The sequence below is a fragment of the Bombina bombina genome, chromosome 3 (assembly GCF_027579735.1).
Source record: "Bombina bombina isolate aBomBom1 chromosome 3, aBomBom1.pri, whole genome shotgun sequence".
NCBI classification, from domain to species: domain Eukaryota; kingdom Metazoa; phylum Chordata; class Amphibia; order Anura; family Bombinatoridae; genus Bombina; species Bombina bombina.
The window spans coordinates 1,289,833,086-1,289,848,508 of NC_069501.1; the positions used below are offsets into that span (position 1 = coordinate 1,289,833,086).

The 15,423-nt window shown below is 40.1% G+C and overlaps 1 protein-coding gene across 1 annotated transcript in view; it reads left to right on the forward strand.

Moving 5' to 3' along the window:
• Positions 1–15,423, forward strand: part of DNHD1 (dynein heavy chain domain 1) — a 1,127,964-nt gene that overhangs the window by 223,788 nt on the left and 888,753 nt on the right. The window lies entirely within an intron of this gene.

The following is a 15,423-nucleotide window of genomic DNA, read 5'->3' on the forward strand; positions in this document are numbered from 1 at the left end:
CTCATGTGTGTCCTACTATACCTCATGTGTGTCCTACTATACCGCATGTGTGTCCTACTATACCTCATGTGTGTCCTACTATACCTCATGTGTGTCCTACTATACCTCATGTGTGTCCTACTATACCTCATGTGTGTCCTACTATACCTCATGTGTGTCCTACTATACCTCATGTGTGTCCTACTATACCTCATGTGTGTCCTACTATACCTCATGTGTGTCTCACTATACCTCATGTGTGTCTCACTATACCTCATGTGTGTCTCACTATACCTCATGTGTGTCTCACTATACCTCATGTGTGTCCTACTATACCTCATGTGTGTCTCACTATACCTCATGTGTGTCCTACTCACATACATGACCCTCAGTAGCCTGACATGCTGTGACAGTTACTGCTATAACTAGAGCAGTTATAGAAATTTTCCTTCATAGAGATAAATTGTGCTCCCGCGATAACTCCACTAGAAGTAAGCTTTTTTATCACCTGTTTTACAAGTTGAAAGTAATTTTTTTTTAAATGAGTGCTAACCCATTGCGGGCAAAAAACTGAACTTGTAAAACTCGACTGTGTTAACGTATTTCCCCATAGACTTCAATGGAGCATGAAAAGTGGGAAAAGAACACCCAACAAGTCACGCAAACCTGATAGCGCTAAACTGACAGGAAATATTAATATTAAACATTCCAATGTTCTTCAAACAGCAGAATATTTTCTATTTATTCATAAATAAATATATATATATATTTCTTTCATATCGGTGGCGATAGTCTACTAGCTAGTTACTGATGGGATATACATTCTTACCAGGAGGGGGCAAAGATTCCCAAACCTCAAATGCCTATAAATGCACCTCCCACCTCACTCATACCTCAGTTTTTACAGCTGGTGAAGCATGATGTGGTTAATTTCTTCCGTGATAGGCGCTTCTAAGCATATTGAAGCCCAGTTCCTCTCTAAATACAGAGTTTGTCTGAGAGATGTGAAGGGAGTATTGCCTAATGATACCATGTTTTAGCCTATGGGAAATCTGTACTAAGGCTCTCTGTAATCAGTCACAGAGATTCATCTGCTGCCTCCCTTTATAGAGCGACATTATACTCCTCTACCATTACCTCTGCTGATATGTTTCAGTACTGGTTTAGCTGTCTGCTATATACTCTTGTACCATAACCTCTGCTGATACGTTTCAGTACTGGTTTAGCTGTCTGCTATATACTCTTGTACCATTACCTCTGCTGATACGTTTCAGTACTGGTTTAGCTGTCTGCTATATACTCTTGTACCATTACCTCTGCTGATATGTTTCAGTACTGGTTTAGCTGTCTGCTATATACTCTTGTACCATTACCTCTGCTGATACGTTTCAGTACTGGTTTAGCTGTCTGCTATATACTCTTGTACCATTACCTCTACTAATATGTTTCAGTACTGGTTTAGCTGTCTGCTATATACTCTTGTACCATTACCTCTGCTGATATGTTTCAGTACTAGTTTAGCTGTCTGCTATATACTCCTCTACCATTACCTCTGCTGATATGTTTCAGTACTGGTTTAGCTGTCTGCTATATACTCTTGTACCATTACCTCTGCTGATACGTTTCAGTACTGGTTTAGCTGTCTGCTATATACTCTTGTACCATTACCTCTGCTGATATGTTTCAGTACTGGTTTAGCTGTCTGCTATATTCTCTTGTACCATTACCTCTGCTGATATGTTTCAGTAATGGTTTAGCTGTCTGCTATATACTCTGGTACCATTACCTCTGCTGATATGTTTCAGTACTGGTTTAGCTGTCTGCTATATACTCTTGTACCATTACCTCTGCAGATCTGTTTCAGTACTGGTTTAGCTGTCTGCTATATACTCCTCTACCATTACCTCTGCTGATACGTTTTAGTACTGGTTTAGCTGTCTGCTATATACTCTTGTACCATTACCTCTGCTGATATGTTTCAGTACTGGTTTAGCTGTCTGCTATATACTCTTGTACCATTACCTCTGCTGATATGTTTCAGTACTGGTCTAGCTGTCTGCTATATACTCTTGTACCATTACCTCTGCTGATACGTTTCAGTACTGGTTTAGCTTTCTGCTATATACTCTTGTACCATTACCTCTGCAGATCTGTTTCAGTACTGGTTTAGCTGTCTGCTATATACTCCTCTACCATTACCTCTGCTGATACGTTTTAGTACTGGTTTAGCTGTCTGCTATATACTCTTGTACCATTACCTCTGCTGATATGTTTCAGTACTGGTTTAGCTGTCTGCTATATACTCTTGTACCATTACCTCTGCTGATATGTTTCAGTACTGGTTTAGCTGTCTGCTATATACTCTTGTACCATTACCTCTGCTGATACGTTTCAGTACTGGTTTAGCTTTCTGCTATATACTCTTGTACCATTACCTCTGCTGATATGTTTCAGTACTGGTTTAGCTGTCTGCTATATACTCTTGTACCATTACCTCTGCTGATATGTTTCAGTACTGGTTTAGCTGTCTGCTATATACTCTTGTACCATTACCTCTGCTGATATGTTTCAGTACTGGTTTAGCTTTCTGCTATATACTCTTGTACCATTACCTCTGCTGATATGTTTCAGTACTGGTTTAGCTGTCTGCTATATACTCTTGTACCATTACCTCTGCTGATATGTTTCAGTACTGGTTTAGCTGTCTGTTATATACTCTTGTACCATTACCTCTGCTGATACGTTTCAGTACTGGTTTAGCTGTCTGCTATATACTCCTCTACCATTACCTCTGCTGATATGTTTCAGTACTGGTTTAGCTGTCTGCTATATACTCTTGTACCATTACCTCTGCTGATACGTTTCAGTACTGGTTTAGCTGTCTGCTATATACTCTTGTACCATTACCTCTGCTGATATGTTTCAGTACTGGTTTAGCTGTCTGCTATATACTCTTGTACCATTACCTCTGCTGATATGTTTCAGTACTGGTTTAGCTGTCTGCTATATACTCTTGTACCATTACCTCTGCTGATACGTTTCAGTACTGGTTTAGCTGTCTGCTATATACTCTTGTACCATTACCTCTGCTGATATGTTTCAGTACTGGTTTAGCTGTCTGCTATATACTCTTGTACCATTACCTCTGCTGATATGTTTCAGTACTGGTTTAGCTGTCTGCTATATACTCTTGTACCATTACCTCTGCTGATACGTTTCAGTACTGGTTTAGCTGTCTGCTATATACTCCTCTACCATTACCTCTGCTGATACGTTTCAGTACTGGTTTAGCTGTCTGCTATATACTCTTGTACCATTACCTCTGCTGATACGTTTCAGTACTGGTTTAGCTTTCTGCTATATACTCTTGTACCATTACCTCTGCTGATATGTTTCAGTACTGGTTTAGCTGTCTGCTATATACTCTTGTACCATTACCTCTGCTGATATGTTTCAGTACTGGTTTAGCTGTCTGCTATATACTCCTCTACCATTACCTCTGCTGATACGTTTCAGTACTGGTTTAGCTGTCTGCTATATACTCTTGTACCATTACCTCTGCTGATACGTTTCAGTACTGGTTTAGCTGTCTGCTATATACTCTTGTACCATTACCTCTGATGATACGTTTCAGTACTGGTTTAGCTGTCTGCTATATACTCTTGTACCATTACCTCTGCTGATATGTTTCAGTACTGGTTTAGCTGTCTGCTATATATTCCTCTACCATTACCTCTGCTGATACGTTTCAGTACTGGTTTAGCTGTCTGCTATATACTCTTGTACCATTACCTCTGCAGATCTTTTTCAGTACTGGTTTAGCTGTCTGCTATATACTCCTCTACCATTACCTCTGCTGATACGTTTCAGTACTGGTTTAGCTGTCTGCTATATACTCCTCTACCATTACCTCTGCTGATACGTTTCAGTACTGGTTTAGCTGTCTGCTACATACTATTGTAACATTACCTCTGCTGATATGTTTCAGTACTGGTTTAGCTGTCTGCTATATACTCTTGTACCATTACCTCTGCTGATATGTTTCAGTACTGGTTTAGCTGTCTGCTATATACTCTTGTACCATTACCTCTGCTGATATGTTTCAGTACTGGTTTAGCTGTCTGCTATATACTCTTGTACCATTACCTCTGCTGATACGTTTCAGTACTGGTTTAGCTGTCTGCTATATACTCCTCTACCATTACCTCTGCTGATATGTTTCAGTACTGGTTTAGCTGTCTGCTATATACTCTTGTACCATTACCTCTGCTGATACGTTTCAGACCTGGTTTAGCTTTCTGCTATATACTCTTGTACCATTACCTCTGCTGATATGTTTCAGTACTGGTTTAGCTGTCTGCTATATACTCCTCTACCATTACCTCTGCTGATACGTTTCAGTACTGGTTTAGCTGTCTGCTATATACTCTTGTACCATTACCTCTGCTGATACGTTTCAGTACTGGTTTAGCTGTCTGCTATATACTCTTGTACCATTACCTCTGCTGATACGTTTCAGTACTGGTTTAGCTGTTTGCTATATACTCTTGTACCATTACCTCTGCTGAAATGTTTCAGTACTGGTTTAGCTGTCTGCTATATATTCCTCTACCATTACCTCTGCTGATATGTTTCAGTACTGGTTTAGCTTTCTGCTATATACTCTTGTACCATTACCTCTGCTGATACGTTTCAGTACTGGTTTAGCTGTCTGCTATATACTCTTGTACCATTACCTCTGCAGATCTTTTTCAGTACTGGTTTAGCTGTCTGCTATATACTCCTCTACCATTACCTCTGCTGATACGTTTCAGTACTGGTTTAGCTGTCTGCTATATACTCCTCTACCATTACCTCTGCTGATACGTTTCAGTACTGGTTTAGCTGTCTGTTATATACTCTTGTACCATTACCTCTGCTGATACGTTTCAGTACTGGTTTAGCTGTCTGCTATATACTCTTGTACCATTACCTCTGCTGATACGTTTCAGTACTGGTTTAGCTGTCTGCTATATACTCTTGTACCATTACCTCTGCTGATACGTTTCAGTACTGGTTTAGCTGTCTGCTATATACTCTTGTACCATTACCTCTGCTGATATGTTTCAGTACTGGTTTAGCTGTCTGCTATATACTCTTGTACCATTACCTCTGCTGATATGTTTCAGTACTGGTTTAGCTGTCTGCTATATACTCTTGTACCATTACCTCTGCTGATATGTTTCAGTACTGGTTTAGCTGTCTGCTATATACTCTTGTACCATTACCTCTGCTGATACGTTTCAGTACTGGTTTAGCTGTCTGCTATATACTCCTCTACCATTACCTCTGCTGATACGTTTCAGTACTGGTTTAGCTGTCTGCTATATACTCTTGTACCATTACCTCTGCTGATACGTTTCAGTACTGGTTTAGCTGTCTGCTATATACTCTTGTACCATTACCTCTGCTGATACGTTTCAGTACTGGTTTAGCTGTCTGCTATATACTCTTGTACCATTACCTCTGCTGAAATGTTTCAGTACTGGTTTAGCTGTCTGCTATATATTCCTCTACCATTACCTCTGCTGATATGTTTCAGTACTGGTTTAGCTTTCTGCTATATACTCTTGTACCATTACCTCTGCTGATACGTTTCAGTACTGGTTTAGCTGTCTGCTATATACTCTTGTACCATTACCTCTGCAGATCTTTTTCAGTACTGGTTTAGCTGTCTGCTATATACTCCTCTACCATTACCTCTGCTGATACGTTTCAGTACTGGTTTAGCTGTCTGCTATATACTCCTCTACCATTACCTCTGCTGATACGTTTCAGTACTGGTTTAGCTGTCTGTTATATACTCTTGTACCATTACCTCTGCTGATATGTTTCAGTACTGGTTTAGCTGTCTGCTATATACTCTTGTACCATTACCTCTGCTGATATGTTTCAGTACTGGTTTTAGTTGTCTGCTATATATTCCTCTACCATTACCTCTGCTGATACGTTTCAGTACTGGTTTAGCTGTCTGCTATATACTCTTGTACCATTACCTCTGCTGATACGTTTCAGTACTGGTTTAGCTGTCTGTTATATACTCTTGTACCATTACCTCTGCTGATACGTTTCAGTACTGGTTTAGCTTTCTGCTATATACTCTTGTACCATTACCTCTGCTGATATGTTTCAGTACTGGTTTAGCTGTCTGCTATATACTCTTGTACCATTACCTCTGCTGATATGTTTCAGTACTGGTTTAGCTGTCTGCTATATACTCTTGTACCATTACCTCTGCTGATACGTTTCAGTACTGGTTTAGCTGTCTGCTATATACTCCTCTACCATTACCTCTGCTGATATGTTTCAGTACTGGTTTAGCTGTCTGCTATATACTCTTGTACCATTACCTCTGCTGATACGTTTCAGACCTGGTTTAGCTTTCTGCTATATACTCTTGTACCATTACCTCTGCTGATACGTTTCAGTACTGGTTTAGCTGTCTGCTATATACTCCTCTACCATTACCTCTGCTGATACGTTTCAGTACTGGTTTAGCTGTCTGCTATATACTCTTGTACCATTACCTCTGCTGATATGTTTCAGTACTGGTTTAGCTTTCTGCTATATACTCTTGTACCATTACCTCTGCTGATATGTTTCAGTACTGGTTTAGCTGTCTGCTATATACTCTTGTGCCATTACCTCTGCTGATACGTTTCAGTACTGGTTTAGCTGTCTGCTATATACTCTTGTACCATTACCTCTGCTGATACGTTTCAGTACTGGTTTAGCTGTCTGCTATATACTCTTGTACCATTACCTCTGCTGATATGTTTCAGTACTGGTTTAGCTTTCTGCTATATACTCTTGTACCATTACCTCTGCTGATATGTTTCAGTACTGGTTTAGCTGTCTGCTATATACTCTTGTACCATTACCTCTGCTGATACGTTTCAGTACTGGTTTAGCTGTCTGCTATATACTCTTGTACCATTAGCTCTGCTGATATGTTTCAGTACTGGTTTAGCTGTCTGCTATATATTCCTCTACCATTACCTCTGCTGATATGTTTCAGTACTGGTTTAGCTGTCTGCTATATACTCTTGTACCATTACCTCTGCTGATACGTTTCAGTACTGGTTTAGCTTTCTGCTATATACTCTTGTACCATTACCTCTGCTGATACGTTTCAGTACTGGTTTAGCTGTCTGCTATATACTCCTCTACCATTACCTCTGCTGATACGTTTCAGTACTGGTTTAGCTGTCTGCTATATACTCTTGTACCATTACCTCTGCTGATATGTTTCAGTACTGGTTTAGCTGTCTGCTATATACTCTTGTACCATTACCTCTGCTGATACGTTTCAGTACTGGTTTAGCTGTCTGCTATATACTCCTCTACCATTACCTCTGCTGATATGTTTCAGTACTGGTTTAGCTGTCTGCTATATACTCTTGTACCATTACCTCTGCTGATACATTTCAGACCTGGTTTAGCTTTCTGCTATATACTCTTGTACCATTACCTCTGCTGATACGTTTCAGTACTGGTTTAGCTGTCTGCTATATACTCTTGTACCATTACCTCTGCTGATACGTTTCAGTACTGGTTTAGCTGTCTGCTATATACTCTTGTACCATTACCTCTGCTGAAATGTTTCAGTACTGGTTTAGCTGTCTGCTATATACTCCTCTACCATTACCTCTGCTGATACGTTTCAGTACTGGTTTAGCTGTCTGCTATATACTCTTGTACCATTACCTCTGCTGATATATATTTCAGTACTGGTTTAGCTGTCTGCTATATACTCTTGTACCATTACCTCTGCTGATACGTTTCAGTACTGGTTTAGCTGTCTGCTATATACTCTTGTACCATTACCTCTGCTGATACGTTTCAGTACTGGTTTAGCTTTCTGCTATATACTCTTGTACCATTACCTCTGCTGATATGTTTCAGTACTGGTTTAGCTGTCTGCTATATACTCTTGTACCATTACCTCTGCTGATATGTTTCAGTACTGGTTTGGGTGTCTGCTATATACTCTTGTACCATTACCTCTGCTGATATGTTTCAGTACTGGTTTAGCTCTCTGCTATATACTCTTGTACCATTACCTCTGCTGATATATATTTCAGTACTGGTTTAGCTGTCTGCTATATACTCTTGTACCATTACCTCTGCTGATACGTTTCAGACCTGGTTTAGCTTTCTGCTATATACTCTTGTACCATTACCTCTGCTGATACGTTTCAGTACTGGTTTAGCTGTCTGCTATATACTCCTCTACCATTACCTCTGCTGATACGTTTCAGTACTGGTTTAGCTGTCTGCTATATACTCTTGTACCATTACCTCTGCTGATACGTTTCAGTACTGGTTTAGCTGTCTGCTATATACTCTTGTACCATTACCTCTGCTGATACGTTTCAGTACTGGTTTAGCTGTCTGCTATATACTCTTGTAACATTACCTCTGCTGATATGTTTCAGTACTGGTTTAGCTGTCTGCTATATACTCTTGTACCATTACCTCTGCTGATATGTTTCAGTACTGGTTTAGCTGTCTGCTATATACTCTTGTACCATTACCTCTGCTGATACGTTTCAGTACTGGTTTAGCTGTCTGCTATATACTCCTCTACCATTACCTCTGCTGATATGTTTCAGTACTGGTTTAGCTGTCTGCTATATACTCTTGTACCATTACCTCTGCTGATACGTTTCAGTACTGGTTTAGCTTTCTGCTATATACTCTTGTACCATTATCTCTGCTGATACGTTTCAGTACTGGTTTAGCTGTCTGCTATATACTCCTCTACCATTACCTCTGCTGATATGTTTCAGTACTGGTTTAGCTGTCTGCTATATACTATTGTACCATTACCTCTGCTGATATGTTTCAGTACTGGTTTAGCTGTCTGCTATATACTATTGTACCATTACCTCTGATGATACGTTTCAGTACTGGTTTAGCTGTCTGCTATATACTCTTGTACCATTACCTCTGCTGAAATGTTTCAGTACTGGTTTAGCTGTCTGCTATATATTCCTCTACCATTACCTCTGCTGATATGTTTCAGTACTGGTTTAGCTTTCTGCTATATACTCTTGTACCATTACCTCTGCTGATTTGTTTGAGTATTGGTTTGGCTGTCTGCTATATACTCTTGTACCATTACCTCTGCTGATATGTTTCAGTACTGGTTTAGCTATCTGCTATACACTCTTGTACCATTACCTCTGCTGATACGTTTCAGTGCTGGTTTAGCTGTCTGCTATATACTCTTGTACCATTACCTCTGCTGATATGTTTCAGTACTGGTTTAGCTGTCTGCTATATACTCTTGTACCATTACCTCTGCTGATATGTTTCAGTACTGGTTTAGCTGTGCTATATACTATTGTACCATTACCTCTGCTGATATGTTTCAGTACTGGTTTAGCTTTCTGCTATATACTCTTGTACCATTACCTCTGCTGATACGTTTCAGTACTGGTTTAGCTGTCTGCTATATACTCTTGTAACATTACCTCTGCTGATATGTTTCAGTACTGGTTTAGCTTTCTGCTATATACTCTTGTACCATTACCTCTGCTGATACGTTTCAGTACTGGTTTAATTGTCTGCTATATACTCTTGTACCATTACCTCTGCTGATATGTTTCAGTACTGGTTTAGCTGTCTGCTATATACTCTTGTACCATTACCTCTGCTGATATGTTTCAGTACTGGTTTAGCTGACTGCTATATACTCTTGTACCATTACTTCTGCTGATATGTTTCAGTACTGGTTTAGCTGTCTGCTATATACTCTTGTACCATTACCTCTGCTGATATGTTTCAGTACTGGTTTGGCTGTCTGCTATATGTGGATGGGTATCTTACACGGTCAGTATATACTTTTATTATATAAGACACTCTCAGCTATGGATTGGGCACTTTTTAAGTAAAGTTGTTATATATTGTTTGTATACATTCCTTGAGTTAGTAATTCAGTGCTTTATTATTTATTATATTACTTCAACTTTATTTGTGGTTAAATATTTGTCAAGGTTGGTAGAGTCTGTGAAACATACAGGTTTTTTTTGGAGCTAGTAATTATTTATTAATTAGGATACTACGTATTATTTTAGTCTCATGGAATGTTGATAATCACATTTTATGCAGCTATAATAGAAGTATCCTTTAGGTTTTATTTAGGTACATTTTGTTTTTTTTGTATTTACAATCAAATTTCTTACCTGCTTTTTATAGTGAGAGGTGTATTAGAAATCCACTACAGCTTTGCATGCCGTGCATGTGATGATGCTATTTATGTCATATAGTGACGTGACATAATTTTGCACCGTTTTTGGCGCCAAAAATGTCCCGCCAAAATTGCCGTTATAAACTCCGCCCCCAGCTCATTCAGTGTTCTCAGAGATTTCATGTGGCATTTTATAAATTAGTTTTCTTTTCTTTTTTTATAAATTTTAGCTGTTTCCAGTTCTCTCAAGATATATATATCATATAATGGAGCATGGGTATAAATTTGCAGAATTCATTATTATTTTTTTCAAATTTTGTTTTCTTTCCTAAGATATGGTGAGTCCACGGAATCATCAATTACTAGTGGGAATATCACTCCTGGCCAGCAGGAGGAGGCAAAGAGCACCACAGCTATATATGTCACTTCCCTTACCCATAACCCCCAGTCATTCTCTTTGCTTCTAGTGCAAGGAGGAGGTGAAGTAATTAGGTGTCCTGATTAGGATTCTTCAATCAAGATTTTTTTATTTTGAAGTCAGGGCAGGATTGCTGTGCCTTCCATCACCTTTGGGTATAGTTTTACTCCATGTTAGTCTCTTCAGCAGGGCTGTGTTAGCTTTAGAGCAGTTAGTAACTTGTAAAGTGGGCTTTGCTGCATTTTTCTAACATGTTGCTGCCCTGATATAGAAAGCTTGAGTAAGTTTACTCTGTCTTTCTTTTTACACAGGTCTCTGTGAGGAGCGGCATCCTCTCATACTTTGTCTGACTGCCGGACAGCTGGAATTCAGGCAAGTGCCTTTTTGTCTTCTGGGGCTGGGAGACTGGCACTAAAAGGGTTAAGAATCTCTCTGCAACGTTATGTGGGACATATATATCCTGTGTAAAGGATATGTTTGGCAGGATGCAGGCACTTTATGGTGGCAGGAGACTAGGGGTTAATATTCATCCCGTGATTTTTGGGTTCATGTTTATATGAAAGTTACCTAAGGGGTTAAAATTGACACGTCTAGTGATGGATTATATGCGTGTGTTACACTGTAGCCTTTTTATATTTATTTCTTCCTATACCGTGTTTTGCTCTGCGTTAATGTTATCTATATTATTGCTGTAGTTTCCTCTTCTTCTGTTTGTTTTTCCTATTTCATATTTAAATATTGAATTTAAGTTATGTTCTTAGGAACAAATGTTCTTTGAGGTGCTGGTGGATTATCTGTCCCTCATGGTAATAAAATAATTTTATTTTTATTATTTAAATTGTTTTATCTGCATGTTTAGCTATTGCATATGCAGATAGATTGTTGTCCTCTGAGTTTTTATGCCTCCCAGGATGAGACTGTTCAGGCTATGCTACAGTTTTCTCCATAATGTCCCAAGCCTATTTGGTGCCACATGCAGTGCCCTGCGGTTCCTCTCAATCTCCTGGAGGAGTGTATTGTCTGCAGATTTTGCTGCTCGGGTATTCTCTCAATATCTGTGGTTTTATCTACCTTTCTTTTCCTTCAAGGAAGGCGCAAGAGGATAGTTTTACATTTTCAGATAGTAAGATTTCTGCTCCATTCTGCTTGATAATGTTGCTATCTCTCTAAGCCTGATGCGGAGCAATCGCTAGTAGCTTCTGAGGGTGATCTATCAGTTTCAAACAATATAATTCCTTAATCTGATGCTGAAAGGTTTCCTTCAGATTTAAGTTTGAACACATCCGGTATGGTTAGAGGGTTTTGGCTTATTTGGGGCGACTCCGATACTTATGTCGTTGTCAACCTTTAGAATCTAAAAATTTTTGTAAATTCTGGGATTCTTCTACGAAGTTTTACCCGTTCCAGACCGTGCTAGGAGATTTTTCACAGGAATGGGAGAAATCAGGGATTACTTTTTCCCCTTTCCTGTTTTTGAAAGTTTTTTTCCAGTTTCTGTTTCCTTATCGGGCGCGCAGTGCCTTAAGTAGTAGGGCATTTCTACTCTGGCTAGTAGCTATGATTCCTAGAGAGGATAGCGCTTCTTTCAGGATCAATGGGCTAACCTGGTGACTTACATAGAAGTTTGTATGGTCACTGTGTCAAGTGCGGCATTTTATTGGTGTGGGGCCATTCCTGGACGTCATATTGGTTCAGGCGCCATCTTTTCAGCATGCAGACTCTGAGATTTTTTTTTTTTTTTCATTCCTCGAATGCAGGTAAATCTGAAAATGGGGTCCCTTGGTTCAGCTACAGAGGTAGTTTTTTTAGGGACCAGATTGGTTTCCTTCTCTCTGAAAATATTTTGGACAGAGGTCAGGAAATAGAGGATGTTTTCTTCTTTACACGTTGACACTCTACTGTTTGGCTCTTTTGGAGTCCAATGTATGGTATGGTCTGATGATTGCTTCATTGGACATCATCCCTTTGCTCGATTCATCTGAGGGTCTGCGGTTATGCATGTTCAGATCTGTCAATATGAGATTCTTCTCTGTGGTTCAGAGAGGGAATTTAGTAGTAGATAATTTGCTTTGTTTGCGAGAGGTAGCGAGATTGTTGCCTGCATTCCCCAGAATCTTTTGTTTTTCACAGGAGCATCTGTCTCGGGGCATATGCTTCTGGAAGCTTTCCTGAGTAATAGTCATGGTTGCTAGACTGTTGGGTTGGTGACTTTGGACTTGGGAGGAGCTTGCTCTCCCCATCACCATTTTGGAGTGGAGAGTGATCTACAATGCCCTGACGTCTATTATTAGTTTCTTTTAATATAAGGTATGGTGTAAATTGCCTGATTGGTGTTAATCCATGGACTTCTCATGGAAGTAGGGTCAGGATTCCTAGGGGTTCTTGCCCTTCTCCAGGTCGGTCTGGAGGATGGTATTTTTTATTTTTTTTACACAAGTGTCTGGCGGATGTGCCAGACGTGTATACTTTTGTCAGAACCTGGTTAGTATCAGGCCTGTTGAAGTCTGTTGCTCTTCTTGGAGTTTTTCCTTTGTTTTAAACTTTTTGCAGCAGGCTCAGTTTGAGCCTTAGCATTCCATAAGATTTTAAATCTTTTTCTTGGAATTTTCTTTTTTGTTATATATTCTGCTCGGTGAGTCCGTGTGCTCTGGGCTTTGCTGTGTGATTCGTTTTATCTTTTCTGATAAAGCGTTTTTTTATCCTAGGTGGAAATTTTGTTTGGGAATTACCCTCTCTGTGTCTTCATTCTTATTTTTTGAGGTACGTGTGTGCACAATTTGGATGTTGTGCGGGCTTCTGTTTTTGTTTGTTTTCTCTGTATTAGAAAACTACTGCTACTTCTCTTTTCTGGTTGAGAAGTTTACTTTGTTTGCTTTTCAGAACTGCAGGGCTGCAGTTTCCTGGGAGAGTTAGGGCTCATTATTCGAGGGCTGTCTTTTCTGTTTGGGCTTTCAAAATGAAGTTTCTGTGGAACAGATTTGCAAGTCTGCAACTTTGTTTTTCCAAATGTTACAATTTTTGATTCATTGGGGCATATTTCTCAAGCTCCGAATGGAGCTTGATGCCCCGTGTTTCTGGTGAGCCTGCAGGCTCGCCAGAAACAGCAGTTATGAAGCAGCGGTCACAAAGACCGCTGCTCCATAACCTGTCTGTCTGCTCTGAGCAGGTGGACAGACCTCGCCGGAAATCAACCCGATCGAGTACGATCAGGTTGATTGACACCCCCTGCTGGCGGCCGATTGGCCACGAGTCTGCAGGGGGCGGCGTTGCACCAGCAGCTCTTGTGAGCTGTTGGTGCAATGCTGAATACGGCAAGTGTATTGCTCGCCGTATTCAGCAAGGTCTGGCGGACCTGATCATACCGCCCATCATACGGTCCGACAATACTATTGAACAATAAGGCTGGGAAATGAATGCAAAACGTGGCCCTTAATGTGCCTTGTCATAAAGTCTATAAAATACAGACATGTTGACGAGTTTGGCTAATGTCTGCGGGATTCAATCTCTCCAAACCAGTAGGAACACAATGGCTAAGGCTGGGTAAGCTTGGCCAATATACTCTAGGTGAGCACTACTGTGAAGGCTGAATGCGAGAATAAAATATCACCTACCTTTCCCCAGAAACCTGATTGCATGCGCTGCTTCCCTCACTGGCTGCCGCGCGGGAGGAACTTCCTTCAATCTACTGCACGATGTTCTGGTGCGCATAAGCCAGTGAGGGAAGCGGGGATAAGCCCGCCACCTCAGCAGTCAGCTCCGCCACCACACGTCTGACAGGGGGATTAAGTCTGAGTCTAACAGGGGGATTAGGGCACAGCATTGCCCGTCAATGCCCCTCTTGGAGCTGACCCTGCACACAGGCGAGGATAAATTTTGCCGCCCCCCCCCATCTGATTACATACCATCCCCATTGCTAGTTATAGGGATATGAAACCCAATTTTTTTCTTTCATGATTCAGACAGAGCATGCAATATTAAGTAAATTGTGGTATTGCTGCATAATTTCTTTCATGTAATTGGCAAGAGTCCATGAGCTAGTGACGTATGGGATATACATTCCTACCAGGAGGGGCAACGTTTCCCAAACCTCAAAATGCCTATAAATACACCCCTCACCACACCCACAATTCAGTTTTACAAACTTTGCCTCCCATGGAGGTGGTGAAGTAAGTTTGTGCTAGATTTCTTCATTGATATGCGCTTCGCAGCAGGCTGAAGCCCGGTTTTCCTCTCAGAGTGCAGTGAATGTCAGAGGGATGTGAGGAGAGTATTGCCTATTTGAATACCATGGTCTTCCTCTAGGGGATCTATTTCATAGGTTCTCTGTTATCGGTCGTAGAGATTTCTTCTCCTACCTCCCTTTTCAGATCGACGATATACTCTTATATACCATTACTTCTACTGATTACAGTTTCAGTACTGGTTTGGCTATCTACTATATGTAGATGAGTGTCTTAGGGTAAGTAAGTCTTATTTTATTCATGACACTCTAAGCTATGGTTGGGCACTTTATATGTAAAGTTCTAAATATATGTTTTAAACTTATATTTGCCATGATTCAGGATAATCAGTATTCATTCTTTCAGACTGTCAGTTTCATTTTTTGGGAAAATGCATATGAATAAAATATTTTTCTTACCTTAAAATTTTCAATTGACTTTTTTCTAAATTGCGGGCTGTTAGGCTCGCGGGTGCAGATAATGCTACAATTTATTGTGTCATTTTTGGCGCGAGACTATCGTCATTTTTTCACGTGGTTGCGTCATTTTTGACGCATGTTTGTTGCATACGT